The 14,944-nt window shown below is 41.5% G+C and overlaps 1 protein-coding gene and 1 long non-coding RNA gene across 7 annotated transcripts in view; one reads left to right on the top strand and one right to left on the bottom strand.

Moving 5' to 3' along the window:
* The window catches only part of TMEM121 (transmembrane protein 121), a 408,432-nt gene that overhangs the window by 115,673 nt on the left and 277,815 nt on the right, over positions 1-14,944 (bottom strand). For 4 of the 5 annotated variants that reach the window (XM_073609826.1, XM_073609825.1, XM_073609824.1 and 1 more), the window contains one exon: positions 12,446-12,684. The exons of the other annotated variant lie outside the window; for it this stretch is intronic. The gene's annotated coding sequence lies outside the window, so the exon portion shown is untranslated. The remainder of the gene's footprint in view (positions 1-12,445; positions 12,685-14,944) is intronic. 5 annotated transcript variants of the gene reach the window in all.
* The window catches only part of LOC141117160 (uncharacterized), a 150,438-nt gene continuing 136,386 nt past the window's right edge, over positions 893-14,944 (top strand). The window contains exons 1-4 of one of the 2 annotated variants that reach the window (XR_012237113.1): positions 893-1,218; positions 1,301-1,402; positions 1,494-1,596; positions 1,689-5,120. This is a non-coding gene — a long non-coding RNA (uncharacterized lncRNA). Of the gene's footprint in view, positions 1,219-1,300; positions 1,403-1,493; positions 1,597-1,688; positions 5,121-14,944 lie in introns of those variants that run through there. The other variant, XR_012237112.1, reaches the window with a different exon arrangement.

Below are 14,944 nucleotides of genomic sequence, written 5' to 3'. Positions count from 1 at the left end.
ATTCTCCGCACTCGAACATGTTCCTCTACATGCTAGAGGTGGAAGCATTGATAACAGACTACTACAATTGGAAACCAAATGGATCCATACTTTACAAGCCACAAAATTCCCTGGGCTAAACGAACAGATAAATTTTAAACCCTTTTTGTGAGTCAGGATACCTGTTAATTTTTCTCATTCTATTTACCATAATACTCTACGGATCCAAGTGCTATATGTCCCCTTTTCCACTCACGCCATGTATAGTATCTTTTCTACTATTTCCTCCTTTTCTCTTCTTCCTTTCCCTCTCGTCCCCTACTGTCTGTTTCTCTTCCTTCTGCTTCCTTTTCTTTGATCTCATTGCCATGGTATATTGCTGGATTCCCCTTGTATAGTTCTAGACACTTAATTACAGCATTAACAGTGATCTATGTAATGTGCTCATGCCAATAGTTACATCTGCATATGTTTTTTATGATATTGCTTTATTGACTTTTTCCTATATTGTCATCCCTTGTTTTGAGATATACTCTATACCCATATTAGTTCTAAAATAATTTTTGTATTATTTGTATTCATTTCTAATTTTTTTTGTTACCAGGACTCTGTGGTTCTCTATGCCTTATATGGTCTTTGTGGCTGGCACTGCGAGGTGAGGCGCAGGGATGTTCCCTCCGTCCCCAGAGACCCCTGGGGACTGTTGGACCATTTGGGGTGTTATCCCCTCACCCTCCGCTCCCGCCCGCGTTTTATCTCACTATTGGGGGGTCCCACCCCTGGATCACTTTCATTGCTTGTTCTTTGTTCATCCCATGGGGGGCGTGGCCTTGGCCCCCTGCCGGGATGGACAGAGTTAGTGCTGTTGGTGCTTGTACGGACGCCCGGGGCAGTACTACTCCTGTCTGCCCCTAGGTGTCCGCGCATTGCCCACACTGCTCGGTTCCCTGCATTCCATCGGCGGATGGGGGTTGACGGCGCCTTGGGACCTCCTGCTCCGCGGCGCTTCCTCCTTCCCATTGGCCACGGGGACCGTAGCGTTTGAGCATGCGCGCGTGATGCATGCCGGAGCTTGTAGGCTCCGGGATGCCGTCTAGTGCGCACACGCGGACACCTTTCTTCAGCGTCCGCACACCTGATCATTGTTTGATCAGATGTGGGGGGTACATAAGTAGCCAGTCCCAGGATACCATGCTGGACGAGGAACACGCCTGTCTCTGCTCTGCACAAACTAGCCAGGTAATTACGGATGGTGACCCTCTCTGCCTTTCCCATAAACTATCCTTCCATATCTAATTCAGCTTCCATTTATTTTCCCTAGGATTTACCAACTTTCTGCCATTGCTCAATCTATGACCCCTTTTTTGGTAGCTTTGTGAACACTAACTTCTGAACAGTCACAAGTTTTGCAATAGCTTACTAGGTAAGCTGTGTTTCGCTATACATCATCTCCCATCCTTTAATCTATTGTTTCTTCACTTCTAATTCAGCTCCTTCTCCTCATCCTTTTTCAGGACTCATCAATCTCTTGCCATTTTTCAATTTTCCATTCCTATGAAAATTATGTGAACACTAGTGTTTGATGCCTGTCACATGTCCTGTAACATAGCTTATTAGGTAAGCTATCTTTTGCCATTTCTTCTATTTCCATACAACAACGATTGCCAAATACATTTACAACGCTAATTCGTTCATGTTTCCCTATATAGGTCACTACCTAAATATTTGTACCAATCGCTCTTGTTTGTCCTTGAATTCATCTACAGGCGTTTCCCCTCCTATCAATCAACTTGCTTTTAATTAAAAGTGTGAGTTCTCTAGAGGCCTTTTTGCCCTATATTATTGATGTATAATGCATCACCCTCTTTGTCCTTCAAATTAAATGTTTAATACACATCTAATATTCATTTTACCATTTGTTAATTTCCAATATATTCAATTGCCAGGTTTTCTGTGTGCCCCCTGCAAGCACTAATACGGTGCAGCCTGCCCTTTCCCCATTCCGGGGGTTCCTTGCCGCGCCTCCCCTGGGTGTCTGTTGCTCAGGTATGTCTGGGATCCAGGGGCCACTTTAGGGTTACCTCCCTGTGTGAGATTGTCCAGCCACAATATTCCAAAACCCAGTAATGTTTACAACAGGTTATTGGTTAGTATTTCTGCTTGTTTACATGATGTTTTCTGTATCCCAATGTATAGATCTTTATATATTCAATAGAGCTCTTGTTCCCTGAGGAAGCCAATGCCTTGGCGAAACATGTAGGAAACCGAGCCCTTGCCTTGAAGGCCGTCTCCACCTGGCCCACCCTACTGCATCTGGGTCACACGCAACATATGTTTTTTGGTTGCTAACTACTCTATTGCTCTTTTTTATGTATTTATTATTGTTAATAAAATATTTGTAATTTTATATCTTCTTCTTATTTTCACAACTCTCTTTCCTAGCACCGTTATAATCCCTTGTCCCTTTATTCATTAGTTATTATTATCTTGGGATGAGGTGCTGTATCCAACATAACCACCTAGCCACATCTGCATTTTATCATACATCCCTAAAATATTAGCCCATATTTTTAACAATTTCCCCATTTTCATCATCTGTGCTGACCATTTTCCATTCTTCCCCAAATAACCATGCCACTGCCTTCAACGTGAACTGACCCAGGCCTGTTTTTTGACTATTCCTCTGCCTACCGTTTGGACTGCTTCCACGTGAACTGACCCTGGCCTGTTTTGTGACTATGCCTACCGTTTGGGCTGCTTCCACGTGAACTGACCCTGGCCTGTTTTGTGACTATGCCTACCGTTTGGGCTGCTTCCACGTGAACTAACCCTGGATTGTTTTATTAACTATGCTACTGCCTACCGCTTGGACTGCTTGCACGTGAACTGACCCTGGCCTGTTTTATGGACTATGCTTTTGCCTACCGCTTGGACTGATCTGTTGCCCTGCTACTGTAGTACATAGGGGTCTCACATATGTGAGGGGCTCCAGAATTGTTTTTCCGGATGGAGAAAACAATTTTTTTTTGTTTTCTCCGGGTTTTGGAATTTCCGGATTAGGGTGTGGAGTCCGGAGGCTTCACAGAGAGATCTACCCCTGTGCCCCTGTGCGCAGGTCTTACCTGATTGCGGCCATCAGCCTGCTGCTGACTTACTGCCACCATGCCTCTGCCTGCCGCATGAACGGACCACACCGCTACCTGGACTATGCAAATAATTAGCTGTAGCAAGAGGCAGTATGTTTATGAAGGGCTGGAGAGCGGTACAATGAGTGTCTGCAGGTAACAGTGTACCAGGACCAATATTATGGCTGTGCTGGCTGTCTCTGTCTGGACAATTTCTATAGACTGTGCTGTGCTGACAATATCCTTGTGCTGACTATAGACAATATTCCTGCCTGCTGCCTTTTTTTTACCCTTTCCACAATAGAATTTATTTTGTATTGTAATTCTTGGTATGTACATACTATGTGTTAGAAATATAAAGGGCTTTCAAAAATGATAGGTTGCCAGGAAATTATGTCATTTATGCTCCTAGAACGCCTGATGGTGCTACTTGGATGTTGGGCCTCTGTATGTGGCCAGGCTGTATAAAAGTCTCACACATGTGGTATCGCCATACTCAGGAGGAGTAGCAGAATGTATTTTGGGGTGTCATCTTTGCTATGTACATGCTATGTGTTGGAAATATCTGATAAATGGACAATTTTGTGTAAAAAATATTGCGTTTTCATTTATTTCCACATTTTCCAAAAACTTCTGGAAAAAAATGAACCGTTCAAAAGACTCATTTTGCCTCATAGATTATATGTTGGGGTGTTTGCTTTCGAAAATGGTGTCATTTTGGGGGCAATTCCTTTGTCCTGGTGCTCCAGGGCCTTCGAAAGTGTAATAGGTGGTTGAGAAATGAGATGTGTCATTTCTGCTCGTAGAACGCCTGAAGATGTTACTTCAATGTTGGGCCTTTGTATGTGGCCAGGCTGTGTAAAAGTCCCACACATGTGGTATTGCCACACTCGGGAAGAGTAGCAGAATGTTTTTGGGGTGTAATTTGTTGTATGCATATGCTCTGAGAGAGAAATAACCTGTTAATATGACAATTTTGTAAAAAAAAAAAAAAAAAAAAAAAAGAAAAATTCATTTTGCAAAGAATTGTGGGAAAAAAAATTACAACTTAAAAAAATTCACCATGCTACTTAGTTAATACCTTGGAATGTCTACTTTCTAAAAAGGAGTCATTTGGGGGGTATTTGTGTAAAGTATGGTTGGTGTTGGGGTAGATGGCGCTGCCCTCCAATTAGATAATACTGTGGGTAGAGATGTATTTATGTCCTACTATAGTTTAACTTGTAATACTGTGATTATTAGTTAGAATACACTTCCTATTGGGTGATTTAAAATCCTCTCCCTATTGGGTAAATATATCTAAAGTGATAGTGAACCCTCCAAAGTGGTAAAATTGTATTTGATAATTGTGTCAGGTTGAACCCGCTGCTTTATGCCACCTATGAAGAGTGAATCACATTTGGGTCGCTCTTCACAGGGGTCAGCAAACAGGGGTTGTTTGTACAATAAGTGTTTACTGCTTGGTCAATCCTCCCTATATAAGCTCTTATGAGGAGGATGATCCTTAGAGTAGGCAGAGTTGTGATTAATACCCTGAAAAGTGATCCTAACTGCTGTCACCCTTGTATGGGTGAGTTTGCAAATTTGTGGTAAATAACCTAAAAAAGTGATCCAAACTAGTGTCACCTTAAAATGAGTGATTTATATCCTAGGGTTAATTATACATCCTAAAGTGCATTTGAGGCCAGGTGTCACCTGCAATGGGTGCTATTAACCCTAAAGTGCATTAAATGGTATCCAATACTGCAACCCAATAGTTAAACATCATGTGCTAAACATCAAAATAAATAAACATCAACCTGAAAGACATATAGTGTAGTAGTATAAGTAAATAATTAACAAATAATGATATTTGAAGCGCTTCACAATGTGCATGAAAATGAATATATAAGAATAAATATAAATATAAATAGTCAAATAAATCCAGCGGTGAGTAAAAATTCCTAAAAAATCCAGCAATCAAAATAGTGTAAAATTATAAAAAATTAGTGACACCAAATGTGTAAAAAAATTCACATAAAAAATCCACATAAAAATAAATATATAGGGATGTATTCAGAAGGTTCAATTATACAGGTGTAGAATCCTGATTGGTATAGAGCTTTTGATCACTAGCAAAGCTGTTTAAAAACACTTGCTTAACCACTTCAGCCCCGGAAGGATTTACCCCCTTCCTGACCAGAGCACTTTTTACAATTTGGCACTGCGTCGCTTTAACTGCTAATTGCGCGGTCATGCAATGCTGTAACCAAACGAAATTTGCGTCCTTTTCTTCCCACAAATAGAGCTTTCTTTTGATGGTATTTGATCACCTCTGCCGTTTTTATTTTTTGCGCTATACACGGAAAAAGACCGAAAATTTTGAAAAAAAATTATATTTTCTACTTTTTGTTCTAAAAAAAATCCAATAAACTCAATTTTAGTCATACATTTAGGCCAAAATGTATTTGGCCACATGTCTTTGGTAAAAAAAATGTCAATAAGTGTATATTTATTGGTTTGCGCAAAAGTTATAGCACCTACAAACTAGGGTACATTTTCTGGAATTTACACAGTCTTTAATTTATGACTGCCTATGTCATTTCTTGAGGTGCTAAAATGACAGGGCAGTACAAAACCCCCACAAATGACCCCATTTTGGAAAGTAGACACCCCAAGGAAATTACTGAGAGGCATGTTGAGCCCATTGAATATTCATTTTTTTTGTCCCAAGTGATTGAATAATGAAAAAAAAAAAAAAAAAAAAAAAAAAATTACAAAAAGTTGTCACTAAATGATATATTGCTCACACAGGCCATGGGCATATGTGGAATTGCACCCCAAAATACATTTAGCTGCTTCTCCTGAGTATGGGGATACCACATGTGTGGGACTTTTTGGGAGCCTAGCCGCATACGGGGCCCCGAAAACCAATCACTGCCTTCAGGATTTCTAAGGGCGTACATTTTTGATTTTACTCCTCACTACCTATCACAGTTTTGAAGGCCATAAAATGCCCAGATGGCACAAACCCCCCCCAAATGACCCCATTTTGGAAAGTAGACACCCCAAGCTATTTGCTGAGAGGCATGTTGAGTCCATGGAATATTTTATATTTTGACACAAGTTGCGGGAAAGTGACAATTTATTTTTTTATTTTTTTTTTTTTTGCACAAAGTTGTCACTAAATGATATATTGCTCACACAGGTCATGGGCATATGTGGAATTGCACCCCAAAATACATTCTGCTGCTTCTCTTGAGTACGGGGATACCACATGTGTGGGACTTTTTAGGAGCCTAGCCGCGTACGGGACCCCGAAAACCAATCACCGCCTTCAGGATTTCTAAGGGTGTACATTTTTGATTTCACTCTTCACTGCCTATCACAGTTTCGGAGGCCATGGAATGCCCAGGTGGCACAAACCCCCCCCAAATGACCCCATTTTGGAAAGTAGACACCCCAAGCTATTTGCTGAGAGGCATGGTGAGTATTTTGCAGCTCTCATTTGTTTTTGAAAATGAAGAAAGACAAAAAAAAAAATTTTTTTTTTCTTTTTTTAATTTTCAAAACTTTGTGACAAAAAGTGAGGTCTGCAAAATACTCACTATACCTCTCAGCAAATAGCTTGGGGTGTCTACTTTCCAAAATGGGGTCATTTGGGGGGGGTTTGTGCCACCTGGGCATTCCATGGCCTCCGAGACTGTGATAGGCAGTGAAGAGTGAAATCAAAAATTTACGCCCTTAGAAAGCCTGAAGGCGGTGCTTGGTTTTCGGGGTCCCATACGTGGCTAGGCTCCCAAAAAGTCTCACACATGTGGTATCCCCGTACTCAGGAGAAGCAACAGAATGTATTTTGGGGTGTAATTTCACATATTCCCATGGCATGTTTGAGCAATATATAATTTAGTGACAACTTTGTGCAAAAAAAAAAAAAAAAAAATAATAATTTGTCTCTTTCCCGCAACTTGTGTCACAATATAAAATATTCCATGGACTCGACATGCCTCTCAGCAAATAGCTTGGGGTGTCTACTTTCCAAAATGGGGTCATTTGGGGGGGTTTGAATTGTCCTGGCATTTTATGCACAACATTTAGAAGCTTATGTCACACATCACCCACTCTTCTAACCACTTGAAGACAAAGCCCTTTCTGACACTTTTTGATTACATGAAAAAATTATTTTTTTTTGCAAGAAAATTACTTTGAACCCCCACACATTATATATTTTTTTAAAGCAAACGCCCTACAGATTAAAATGGTGGGTGTTTTATTTTTTTTTTTCACACAGTATTTGCGCAGCGATTTTTCAAACGCATTTTTTGGGGAAAAAACACACTTTTTTACATTTTAATGCACTAAAACACACTATATTTCCCAAATGTTTGATGAAATAAAAAAGATGATCTTAGGCCGAGTACATGGATACCAAACATGACATGCTTTACAATTGCGCACAAACGTGCAGTGTCAACAAAATAAATACATTTTTAAAAGCCTTTAAAAGCCTTTACAGGTTACCACTTTAGATTTACAGAGGAGGTCTACTGCTAAAATTACTGCCCTCGATCTGACCGTCGCGGTGATACCTCACATGCATGGTGCAATTGCTGTTTACATTTGACGCCAGACCGACGCTTGCGTTCGCCTTAGCGCGAGAGCAGGGGGGACAGGGGTGCTTTTTTTTTTTTTTTTTTTTTCTTTATTATTTTTTTGCTTTTTTATCTTATTTTAAAACTGTTCCTTTCATTTTTTTTTTTTTTAATCATTTTTATTGTTATCTCAGGGAATGTAAATATCCCCTATGATAGCAATAGGTAGTGACAGGTACTCTTTTTTGAAAAAATTGGGGTCTATTAGACCCTAGATTTCTCCTCTGCCCTCAAAGCATCTGACCACACCAAGATCGGTATGATAAAATGCTTTCCCAATTTCCCAATGGCGCTATTTACATCCGGCGAAATCTAAGTCATAAAATGCTCGTAGCTTCCGGTTTCTTAGGCCATAGAGATGTTTGGAGCCACTCTGGTCTCTGATCAGCTCTATGGTCAGCTGGTTGAATCACCGGCTGCATTCTCAGGTTCCCTGTTGAGACAGGAGAGCCAGAGAAAAACACGGAAGACGGTGGGGGGGGGCATTCTCTCCCACTGCTTGTAAAAGCAGTCTAGAGGCTAATTAGCCGCTAGGATTGCTTTTACATGAAAGCCGACCGCTGGCTGAAAAGAATGATACCAAGATGATACCTAAACCTGCAGGCATCATTCTGGTATAACCACTCAAAGTCGTGAATGCTGTACCTGAAGACAAAAATATGGTTAACAATAAAGCACAGTAAACGGTAAAGTATAAAAAATTGCAGACCTGAAAAGCAAACATGATAAAACATAATAACAATAAAACATTGCAGAATAGAATACGGTAAAAAAGAGCAGAACAATAGAGAGAATAGAGAGAGAGAGAGAGAATAGAGAGAGAACAATAAAACTACAACTATTATTTTTTATTTTATATTTTTGTTTGTGTTTTTTTTTTTTTTTTTTTTTTTACACTTTTTTTGTAACTGTAACTTTTATAACTGTAACCGGTTCCAGGTTCGGGTCTCTCAAAATGCGATGGCATCTTGGGAGACCCTGTGAAAGTGTGTCCTAGTCTGTGCAATGCTGTACCCTACGCTAATACTCAACTAGTGAATGGTAGCGTTCAAAACATTCACCAATGCAAAGACCAGGATTGTCAGGACAGGAGGGACAATAATAGCGGGTGTCACGCCTATATCCGCGCTTGCTGCAGACACAACATCTTTTTTGGGGGGGTTCGTTGGGTAGGGGTACTCGGGAGGACATAAAAATGCCTCTCATGCAGCCGACTGCATTTGGTTGGGGATGTGAATGGGGGAAGTACGGGCGCTGCAGAAGTGGTGGGTTCCCAATTAGGATTGGCGAATGCAGCAGGAAGGGCACTATGGGCATGACGGGCCTGTGTTTGTCTTCTTGGTGGCAGCGGGACACTATTTGTGCTTGCCACCTCACCAGCTTGAACTGCACTTATGGGACTCGCCACGTCACCAAGTGTTACTGCAGTGCTGGTTTGACTACGACCGGGGTGTACTAGGCCGCTGGCGCTTGCCAGTTCACCAAAACGCTACCAAAAAAACTGTTAACGATCGCAGGGATCAGGCCTGACTCTGCGAACGCTGCAGTTATGCATTTAGTGTTTTGTAAGTGACAGTGATCGATCGATACTGCACTTGGGTGGGCTGGGCTGGGCCGGGCGGAGGGGCAAAACGCAGGTGCTAGCAGGTATCTGGGTTGATCCCGCTAACACTGCGTTTTTGAGAACCCTAAACTGCTGGGGACGCCAGTATAGATCTGATCGGATCAGATATTGATCAGTTCAGATACTATACCACTAAGGGAGGTGTACGGTGCGTGCATGGGTGTTAGCGCTACTGGCACTAACCTGACGCTGCCTGGGGCTGGTGCTTGCCAGTTCACCAAAACGCTACCAAAAAAAACTGTTAGCGATCGCAGGGATCAGGCCTGACTCTGCGAACGCTGCAGTTATGCGTTTAGTGTTTTGTAAGTGACAGTGATCGATCGATACTGCACTTGGGTGGGCTGGGCTGGGCCGGGCGGAGGGGCAAAACACAGGTGCTAGCAGGTATCTGGGTTGATCCCGCTAACACTGCGTTTTTGGGAACCCTAAACTGCTGGGGACGCTAGTATAGATCTGATCGGATCAGATATTGATCCGTTCAGATACTATACCACTAAGGGAGGTGTACGGTGCGTGGGTGTTAGCGGTACTGGCACTAACCTGACGCTGCCTGGGGCTGGTGCTTGCCATTTCACCAAAATGCTACCAAAAAAACTGTTAGCGATCGCAGGGATCAGGCCTGACTCTGCGAACGCTGCAGTTATGCGTTTAGTGTTTTGTAAGTGACAGTGATCGATCGATACTGCACTTGGGTGGGCTGGGCCGAGCTGGGCGGAGGGGCAAAATGCAGGTGCTAGCGGGTATCTGGGCTGATCCCGCTAACACTGTGTTTTTGGGAACCCTAAACTGCTGGGGACGCTAGTATAGATCTGATCGGATCAGATATTGATCTGTACAGATACTATACCACTAAGGGAGGCGTATGCTGCGTGCGTGGGTGTTAGCGGTACTGGCGCTAATCTGACGCTGCCTGGGGCGACGCATATCACCGTCGGGTGATCAGGGGGCTAAATCTTTATTCGGTAATAAACGGCGGGTGCCCTGACACTATAAAAAATAAACAAACTAACCAGCGTCACCCGTAACACTTATACGGTGATCAGTGGTGAAAGGGTTAACTAGGGGGCAATCAAGGGGTTAAAACATTTATTAGGTAGTATATGGGGGTCCCTGTCGCTATAAAACGCTGACGGCGAACCTAAATATTTACGTCCCTAACTAGCGTCACCAGCGACACTAATACAGCGATCAGAAAAATGATCGCTTAGCGACACTGGTGACAGGGGGTGATCAAGGGGTTAAAACTTTATTAGGGGGGGTTAGGGGGGTACCCTAGACCTACAGGGGGCCTAACACTCACTGCCCTGACACTGTAACTGTCACAAACTGACACCATGCAGTAATCAGAAAAAAAAAAAAAAAAAAAAAAACCTGCTTGGTGTCAGTTTGTGACAGGGGGGGGGTGATTGGGGGGGGATCGGGGGGCGATCGGGGGGGGGGATCGGGGTGTTTTGTGTGCCTGGCATGTTCTACTGTGTGTAGTGTGTTGGTGCACTTACATTGCAGTCTTCTCTCCTCGGCCCGGAACGGAAAATACCGAGCCGAGGAGAGAAGACATCATTTCCTCTGCCTCTGTGTACAATACAGAGGCAGGGAAATGATCCCATTGGCTGAGAGCGATCGCGAGGGGGGGGCCACGAATGGATGGCCTCCCTCTCACCTCCGATCGCCGGGGAAGATTTGCCGACCGCCGCAGGCACCGGGGGGGGGGTCCGATCGGACCCCCCACCCGCGGGCAGGCAAGGACGTACATACACGTCCTTTTGCCTGCCCGTGCCATTCTGCCGACGTATATAGTCGTGCGGCGGTCGGCAAGTGGTTAATCAAGGTGCTCATTGACCTTCATAGTAACAATGTGCTTTTTGCTTCTATTCACAACCAATGTGAGAATCATAAACAGGCAGATAAGAGAAAAAACCAATCATTGTGCAATAGTTAGGATACCAAGGTACACAGGCAAACTTCAATCCACTCACGTGTGCCTTATAATGATAAGGCATATGCAGGTTTTACTATAGCAGTCAGCCGCCTTAGACAGGAGCAGATTCAGTGCAGTACACTGTGTGATACTGCTGATCTGCACAGAGCGTCCTTGGCTCCTCCCACACATTACATCACAGTCACGTGACTTTTTCTCTGTGCAGATCAGCAGTATCACACAGTGTACTGCACTGAATCTGCTCCTGTCTAAGGCGGCTGACTGCTATAGTAAAACCTGCATATGCCTTATCATTATAAGGCACACGTGAGTGGATTGAAGTTTGCCTGTGTACCTTGGTATCCTAACTATTGCACAATGATTGTTTTTTTCTCTTATCTGCCTGTTTATGATTCTCACATTGGTTGTGAATAGAAGCAAAAAGCACATTGTTACTATGAAGGTCAATGAGCACCTTGATTAAGCAAGTGTTTTTAAACAGCTTTGCTAGTGATCAAAAGCTCTATACCAATCAGGATTCTACACATTTATAATTGAACCTTCTGAATACATCCCTATATATTTATTTTTATGTGGATTTTTTATGTGAATTTTTTTACACATTTGGTGTCACTAATTTTTTATAATTTTACACTATTTTGATTGCTGGATTTTTTAGGAATTTTTACTCACCGCTGGATTTATTTGACTATTTATATTTATATTTATTCTTATATATTCATTTTCATGCACATTGTGAAGCACTTCAAATATCATTATTTGTTCTTTTTAAGTGACTCTGAAAACACTCTCTTTTGATAGCAGCCTCACTTGGTTTTATGTGTAATTATCAGCTATTTAGCATCACAGCGCTTTGTGTTTTATATATAAGTAAATAATTGTGTTCTGTGTACGCAAAAAAAAAAAAAAATAATATAGGAAAAGTCAACAAGTGGGATAAAATCACAAGGGAAATGATACTGGGTAGATATGAGTTCAGCAACAGTATCCAATATTCATACGATAAATGGAAATGGGAAAATGTAGTTTTAACTAGGTCTTCCAAAAAAGTGACATATGTGATTATCCTCGATGTCCTATGTAGATTTTATCCTCACGTGTACAGGTCAGGGTGACTTTTGCGCTCCCCCTATGATACCCCACTCACCAGATCCAGGTACCCCTTCAGGGGTAGTGGGCTAAAGTGAGTATGTTGGTTTCCTCTCTGTGTGGCTATTGCTCCTCCACTTAGACTGCTGGGCTCCCAGTCCACTGTCCAGATCTTGTAGCAGTACTTCGTTGTTGCTTTCCCAGCGTGTCAGCTCCTGGTGTCCTCATAAGACCAGAGAAAGACTAACTTGCATGGTGTAATTCCGATTTTTTATTTAAAAGTTTATACTTAGACATCTTGGTTACCGGAAAGAGAAAAGAAAAAGAAAATCTTCATTTTTGCAAAGAATTGTGGGAAAAAAATTACAACTTAAAAAAATTCACCATGCTACTTAGTTAATACCTTAGAATGTCTACTTCCTAAAAAGGGGTCATTTAGGGGGTGTTTGTACTTTCCTGACTTGTTAGTATCCCAAGAAATGAGATAGGCCCTCAGTACATCAGGTGTGATCAATTTTCAGTGATTGACATCATAGTTTGTACACTCTATGGGGCTGATTTACGAACATGTTGGCGCATTTGCGTGTGCTGGAATAGTTATTGCGACATGGCGCATACTTAAACAAATAGAAAACAGCTGGTGACTTGCGCCGGATTTGCGGAATCGTTGCGCGCATGGGTGCAGACACATCCTTAAATACAGAACAGACATCAGGCACTTGCTCATTGTAATGCTGATCATGTTAATGAGCTTTTCCTTATCACAAGAAGAATATTGCTTCCAGTTTTATTCCATTCATTAATTCATTTTTGAAACAACTAAATAATCATTCTAGAGATCTTCCTCCTGTCAACAACTGTGTGGATGTTCCCTGGACTTGCATGTGAAATATCATAATTGTCAAAATGTAATTGAGTGCATTTTATGGTGATAATCTATAATCATTGGTGGACCCGAAACTTCCATGAAAACAGCTTCTTAATACATGTCTGTGTATTATGCATTCTGGACAATTCATTTTCCCATACACTGTGCAATGTGATTGGATAACGTATAAATCTACTCATCTATCTGAGCAATTCTTTCCCCATACACTGTGCAATCTAATTAGATAACGTCTAAATCTACTCATTTGTCTGAGCAATTCTTTCCCCATACACTGTGCAATCTGATTGTATAACGTCTAAATCTACTTATTTGTCTGAGCAATTCTTTCCTCATACACTGTGCAATGTGTAAAGGGTTAATACCCAAACAGAGAAAGCAGCTTGTGTCTGGTGGTGTAGCTGTTTAGTAACTCCTATTTAGAATGTGTCAGCACAAAATGCACCGTAATGCACCAAAAACGCACTGCAACACACTTGTCCTTATTTAAGGTTAAGAAAAAAGAGGGGAGAAAAAAGAGGGGGGAAAAAAAGCACTGGGCTGCATCAAAAACATGCATGCAGAAAAGGACCTGGAACGCATCCGGACTGTGTTTCTATGGTGTGAACTGGCCCTTAGGCTGAATTCACACCTATGCAGTTTTTGTTGTTTTTAGCATCTTGCAGATTTGCACTACAGAAAGTGTTCCATAGGAAACCATGTTAAATGGACTGTACTGCAAATCTGCAAAATGTAAAAAGCACTAAAAATGTCATAGGTGTGATTCAGCCAAATGCATGCAGTGTTTTCCATGTATTCCAATGGCTCTAGTTCACACCATGCAGTCAGTTTCCAGTCAGTTCTGGTGCAGAAAAAAAGCGCACAAAACTGCATCTGGTGTGAACTGGCCCTCAGAACTTTAGTTCTGAGGGCCAGTTCACACCAGATGCAGTTCCGTGCAGTTCCATTTTTTCTGCACCAATAAAGTCAGTTCCGGTCAGTTTCTGCAACAGAAACCGACCGGAAACTGACTGCATGGTGTGAACATTGGAATACATGGAAAACACTGTGCATGCATTTTTAGTGCAGAAAAAAAGCGCACGGAACTTAACGGAACTGCGTCTGGTAGTAATGTTGTAACTCCTTTTTTAGAACAAGCATGAAAAATATATTGCTCACAAAGAGGGGAGTATTTCCAGCATATTAAGTGTGTGATCATGTGTCTCTATGGGTAGTCCCCCCCTCCCCCCCCCCCCAAAAAAAAAAAAATCTATCTATATTAAAATTAGCCATCATATGTCATTTATTTCTTCAAAACAAACTGTAGCTATTTCTCTTGATATTTCTATCTCTATAAATCTACATATGAATATGATACATATATATTATAATAAATCTATATGAAAAAAAAACACACACGGCATACATTTATGCAGATTTTGACCATAAATATGTAATGTGTCTAGCCAATTAAGGACCAAGCCTATTTCTGTTTACAAGTTAAAATCTGTATTTTTTTGCTTGAAAATTAATTAGAACCCTCAAACATTATATATATTTTAGCAGAGTACAATGGATATCATTGCAATAATTTATGTTACAATGTATTTGCAGAAGGTTCTTACAAACGCATTTTTATTTTTTTAAAAATTCACTTTTTTTATTTTAAAAAAAATAAGAAAACAGTAACGG

Source organism: Aquarana catesbeiana, linkage group LG13, assembly GCF_042186555.1.
Source record: "Aquarana catesbeiana isolate 2022-GZ linkage group LG13, ASM4218655v1, whole genome shotgun sequence".
Taxonomy (NCBI): Eukaryota; Metazoa; Chordata; class Amphibia; order Anura; family Ranidae; genus Aquarana; species Aquarana catesbeiana.
This window is presented reverse-complemented; position numbering and strand designations above follow the sequence as displayed.